This window comes from Loxodonta africana, chromosome 4, assembly GCF_030014295.1.
Source record: "Loxodonta africana isolate mLoxAfr1 chromosome 4, mLoxAfr1.hap2, whole genome shotgun sequence".
In the NCBI taxonomy this organism is placed as follows: domain Eukaryota; kingdom Metazoa; phylum Chordata; class Mammalia; order Proboscidea; family Elephantidae; genus Loxodonta; species Loxodonta africana.
Window position 1 is genome coordinate 47,797,024 of NC_087345.1, and position 6,478 is coordinate 47,803,501.

Here is a 6,478-nt window from a genome sequence, read left to right on the forward strand (position 1 = left end):
CCCTCATTAACATCACAGAGGCAGGATTTACAATATACAGGAAAATCATACAATACCAGGAATCATGGCCCAGCCAAACTGATAAACACATTTTGGGGGAAACATATTCAATCCATGACAAGATACAAAGATGAATAAAAGGTAAATAACATAAGAATCTTGCACTGGAGAGTCTCTGATCCTAGTATGGTAGCTTTATTCTGTTCATAGCTCTGTCCTCATTTGTGATGCCTGAAAATATGGTCACCAGAAGGCCCCAGATTCACTCCTAGGGAAAGATAACACTAGATTTCTCCTTCTGGGTGAAAAGGACCTGGGGAAGCATTCTGATTGTGGTAGGTTTGCATCTGCTTAATCAACTGTGGCCACATAAGTGAGGGAAGAGAGAATACTCCACCTTGGGTAAAGTGACTCCTCCCTGCCCCACTAGTGGTCCATAAGAAGATGGCAGCTCCCATTAAAAACACAGAACACAAGAGGAGATGTTGGTTGAGATATACAAAAAAAGAAAAACGATCTACCTTCCCCCCTGATATATATTATCCAGGTCAGTCAAGATACCAACCATGACCTGTACAGCATAGTCAGAATATGGAGCTCACTCAGCTATTACCCACTGCTTCAAAGTGCTAAATATATTTGAACTTGTTAAAAACTTAACTCTCCACCAAAATATAAAAATAGCTTATATTCCAAACCCACTGCCATTAAGTCTATTCTCACTCGTAGTGACCCTGTAGGACAAGTAAAATTACCCCATAGGGTTTCCAAGGCTATAAATCTTTACGGAAGCAGAGCAGCTGGTAGGTTGGAACACCAAACCTTTGGGTTAGCAGCTGAGTGCTTAACCACTTGCATCACCAGGGTCCCTTAGGTTGTATTAGGAACTTAAAAATTGATATTTCTTTATTTTTACAAATAGTTTGTTGCAATTAATAATTTGCAGCCATGATAAGCAGATGCTAAAATCTCACACATATGTATTAAGTTTCCTATTTGTCCATTGTTGCATGTTGCACAGTGGTAGGGACCTGAACAATTTAGAACTAATGATTGGAATTGCTTCTGCAGGCATCGCTGTACACCAAAAATATATTTGCACAAGTTTTTATTCTTTGGTGAACATTCCAAAAAATTATTTCAAAAGGAAAAATGTTCTTTATACATTAGCAACTAAAACAGACTAAATCCAGGGAATATATTGTGGTCTTCAACATGTTAAATTACTGATTTTGCAAAAAGTTATGAAAATCCAGTGTATTCTTTCAGGAAAAGAAGCTACTACCTCAAGAAAAGAATGTTCTCAGTATTGGATTCTGGGCTCTGTAAACCCCCCAAAATAGGTAAATAACCTGTATTGCAAAAAGGTGACTGAAGGGATGACATAGAACCTATTCACATGGAGATCTTTATCAGCAGAACATTTAGAAACCAAAAGTCTGCCTTCTTCATCTGATACTATTACTCTCAGCTGGTGAAATTCTCTGTTCCAGCAGAAAATCCAAAGATAGGCTCCTACAGACAATTTTGTGAACAAAATGATGTGCCTTATGGAAACGGAAGATGTATTTTATACATACAAGGGCTCCCTGTCCACAAAAGACAGTAATTCTGAGATTCCTCAGGACCGATGTCCTCCCTAAGACAGTATATATAAGAACAATCCACACAAAACTACTTGACCCATAATTCATCTCCTGCACCTCCATTTTCAAACGCTCCAAGGTCTTGCTTACCGGATGAGCCGACTAGCAGTTCTTAGCTTACTACCAAGGAATAACCAAAAGGCTCTCCTCCGGGGACTCCGGACAATACTACTATGACAAGAATGATGATGGTTGATGATTACTGCTACTTATTCTTGATCCATATCATGTCAGATGAAAATGGAAAATTCAAATTTAATATTAAGGGAATAGTGGATTAGAAGATGCCTCTTGTGTTATCAAGGATAAACCCAGAGTCACCTGCAGACACCTTCACTCATTAAGTTGAATGAAAGTGATCAAATCTTGTTAATCAATGGATGGGTTATTTCTGGTCACTTCCATGATCAAGTGGTGTTGTTCCTCAAAGCCATTTGGGAGTCCAACATGTGGGAGCTGGACCTGGTGATCAAGAGGAAGTTGTCCATTCATTTCCACATATCAAATCTGAAGATGTAGAGAACTGGCTTTTCCCAGAGACCACTTACCCCACATGTCCGGGAAGTGAGGGCACTTTAGAGAGATCCATGGAAGGACATAGAAAGTGGAACTATGCTGATCCAGTTTGAGCAACTCTACAGAAAGAAACCTGATTTGGCATCACATTTGCAAGGCTGATTCAAATATTTGACAAAAACTGATGTAAAGATGTGTTGCCAGGCATTGTTGGAGGGAATTAATGCAAGTTATGTGAGCACGAAATTTCTACTCCTTGTGAACAAATACACTGCCACTGTGGGATCCCTGTCACATACCTGTGTATAGTTTTGACAAGTGGTCTGGGATCAAAGTTATCACACCTCATTATGTTAACACCTCTTACAGAGTGAGGGTGGTCCAAATGTCATCAGTACTGGCCCAATCCTCTAGACACTGGGGAACATAGTAGCTTTCATATTAAAAAAAAAAAAAAATTATCACTTATTATGAGAAATGCTGGTCACAAGCACCAAGATGGGAGAACACACAGACACCCACCTCCAGTGCATCCCATGGCCCAACCACAGTGTTCCCCATGATCCCTCAGACTTTTTGGAATTTTCTAACTATATGAGGTCCTTGAGAGTGGGCAATGAACCCATCTTAGTTCACTGCAGTTCTGGAATAGGTCAAACCAGTGTGTTGGTCACTATGTCAACAGCCATGTACTTAATAGAGAGAAAACTGCCCATTTACCCAATGAATATTATCCAGAAAATTCTAGACCAGTGTGCCATGATAGTGCAGTTATGAAGCCAATACAAGCTTGTGTGTAAAGTGATTTTTTGTGTTTATGAAGACGGCTTAGTCCAAATGCTGGATCCCAATTAAGACAACCATGATAGCCTTCATTTTTCTTTCCTGAGGGCATGTTCCTTAAGGACAGACCTCTCTGAAAGAAGCAAGAGGAGTCTGATTAAGCTGTGGGAAAAGAATGAGCACAATTGAACCCAGATACTTTACATTACATTACTATAGAGAAGGTATTGTGTACACAGGGACTGTGTAGATACCCATGCCATTATGCACAGCATCATTTAGATCTGTTATTCCTATGGAGAGGTATAAACAAAAATGATTTCAGTTTGGGGCCTGTTCTAATGCTTTCCTCCCTAGACATTAACATAACCCTATAGTCCATTCTTGGACAATTCAGAGGGAATGCCAGTAGTGCTGTGTTTCCTAAAAATAAGATGGTGTAGTTATTTACAGGGGCATCAGGGTTGCAGAAAGACTCATTAACACCCTGCATTATGCAGATGACACGACCTTGCTTGCTGAAAGTGAAGAGGACATGAAGCACTGACTGATGAAAATCAAAGACTACAGCCTTCAATATGGATTACACCTCAGCATTAGAAGCCCATTGCCCATTACCACTGAGTCAATTCTGACTCATAGTGACCCTGTAGGACAGAGTAGAACTGCCCCATAGGGTTTCCAAGGAGCACTTGCTGTATTCAAACTGCCAACCTTTTGGTTAGCAGCCGTAGCTCTTAACCAGTATGCCACCAGGTTTTCCCAACATAAAGAAAACAAAAATCCTCACAACTGAACCAATAAACTGCATAATGATAAATGGCGAAAACACCGAAGTTGTCAAGAATTTCATTTTACCTGGCGAAAACACTGAAGTTGTCAAGAATTTCATTTTACCTGGATCCACAATCAACATGCCTAAAAACAGCAGCAGTCAAGAAATCAAAAGACGCATTGCATTGGGCAAATCTGTTGCAAAAGACCGCTTTAAAGTGTTGAAAAGCTAAGATGTCACCTTAAAGACTAAGGTGCGCCTGACCTAAGCCAGGTGTTTTCAATCGCCTCCTATGCATGTGAAAGCTGGACAATGAATAAGGAAGGCCGAAGAAGAATTGACGCCTTTGAATTGTGGTCTTGATGAAGAATATTGAATATGCCATGGACTGCCAAAAGAACGAACAAATCTGTCTTGTAAGAAGTACAACCAGAATGCTCCTTAGAAGCAAGGATAGCAAGATTATGTCTCACATACTTTATACATGTTGTCAGGATGGATCAGTCCCTGGAGAAGGTCATCATGCTTGGTAAAGTAAAGGGTCATTGAAAAACAGGAAGACACTTAATGAGATGGATTGACACAGTGGCTGTAACAATGGGCTCGAGCATAACAATGATTGTGAGGATGGCGCAGGACCGGACAGTTTTTGTTCTGTTGTACATGGGGCTTCTAACCAGAACTGACTCGATGGCACCTAACAACAACAACAAGAAGTTATTTAAGGTTTCCTGGATGTCTGTGTGTACATGTATCATGGATTGAATTGTGTCCCCCAAAAATACCTGTCAACTTGGCTAGGCCATGATTCCCAGTATTGTATGATTGTCTACCATTTTATCATCTGATGTGATTTTCCTGTGTGTTATAAATTCTATCACTGTGATGTTAATGAGATGGATTAGTAGTTATATTGATGAGATCTACAAGATTAGATAGTGTCTTCAGCTAATCTCTTTTGAGATATAAAGCAGAGGAGTGAGGAGAGAGACACGAGGGGACCTTATAACACCAAGAAAACACCGGGGGCAGAGTGTGTCCTTTGGACCTGGGGGTCCTGTGTGAAGAAGTTCTTAGTCCAGGAGAAGATTAATGACAAGGACCTTCCTTCAGCACTGACAGAAAAAGCTTTCCTCCGGAGCTGATGCCCTGAATTTGGACTTGTAGCCTACTAGACTGTGAGAGAATAAACTTCTGTTTGTTAAAGCCATCCACTTGTGATATTTCTGTTACAGCAGCACTAGATGACTAAAACAACATGTGTATAGGATTATAAATCCTGAGCTTTCTGTGTTTCTACATGGAGCTGGAGGAATTTGAGTTCACACCTCCTGATTCTATGAAAATTCTGATGAATGTCTAAATGGCAAACTGGTGAGATTTCAGGATGAGCAACCCTTTTCTGCCCTCCTTCCCTTCATTCCATCTCCCTGTCACTTCTAATACTTGTATTTCTGAGACTCATGCCCAAAACAGCCCTAATTTCTCCCTGTGTTAGTGACCCTCTTCAAGTTCCCATGCAGTGCCTGAGCCGGATTAATAACACCACGTTTGGGTGAATTTTCATTGAGATTCAGAACTAGGACTTTCAGTGTTCGTTGTCATCATGTTAGTTAGTTTTAGAAGCAGGTGTTTCTTTCCTCTGCTTCCCACTTACTCTACACTCAGAATCCAGGCTGGGAATCATTCACTATTGAATCTATTCCATATATTGTTGTTACTTCAAGGTATTACATTTGAAACATTGTAATTTTCATGAGGGGGTACGGGATAATATCATCTAAATATTCAGAATCCTTGCCCCTTCTAAGATAGATCTTGTAGTAATTGAACTATGAGAAACCCATTTCCTGGAGGGTCGTCCTTGGAGATATGTATGGGTGTTTGTGCCCTTTGGTAAGTATTTCTCAGAATCCCTAACTTATTCAAATTACAGTGGAGTTATATAAGTCTCTATATAGAAAAACAAATGTGTTAATTCACTCCCTCCTCAGTTACAATGGTCTCCACTTATTTCAAAGGAAAGGACCAGACTTTTGAATATAAACACAATTTGATATTAATTTATCTAAGTACTCCATGATTTTGATTTTTTCTAAAAATCCTACTTTTGTTCATACTATTAAACTTATTTAAAAGATTCGTGACATTCAAAAGGAAAATTATTGTTTATGGAAAATAAATTACATACATTAAAAAAAGGAATAAAAATGAGTGTATACTTATTTACTTGTATAAGAATGGAATAATTTTTTAAAGGTACATGAGTAACTGACAACCTTAGTTGTTTCTGACAAGAGAAACTGGGTAGTTAGAGTCCAGAAAGGAAGGGAAAATTTTCCCTATATACCATTTTATATCTTTCAAATTTTTAATTAATATTGTTGTTGTTAAGGGCTGTCCAGTCGGTTTTGACTCATAGCAACCCTACGCACAATAGAACGAAACAGTGCCCGGTCCTGTGCCATCCTCACAATTGTTGCTATGCTTGAGCCCATTGTTGCAGCCCCTATGTCAGTCCATCTCATTGAGGGTCTTCCTCTTTTTTGCCGACCCTCTACTTTACCAAGCATGATGTCCTTCTCCAGGAACTGATCAGTATTTGCTATCAAAATATCTAAAAGTATACTTAAAAATAAATGGTATTATTCCAGTTAGTGAATTATGAGTCTATATGAAGTTTTTTTTGTTGTTTTTTTTATGAAGTTAGTAGATGTGGGCATGAGAAATATGTCACAGTTGTGTTCCATATAAAATG

General features: G+C 39.2%; 1 pseudogene; it reads left to right on the forward strand.

Annotated features, from left to right (window-relative positions):
- Positions 1 to 1,019: 1,019 nt before the first annotated feature.
- Positions 1,020 to 3,017, forward strand: LOC100677706 (tyrosine-protein phosphatase non-receptor type 3-like; annotated as a pseudogene).
- Positions 3,018 to 6,478: the final 3,461 nt, after the last annotated feature.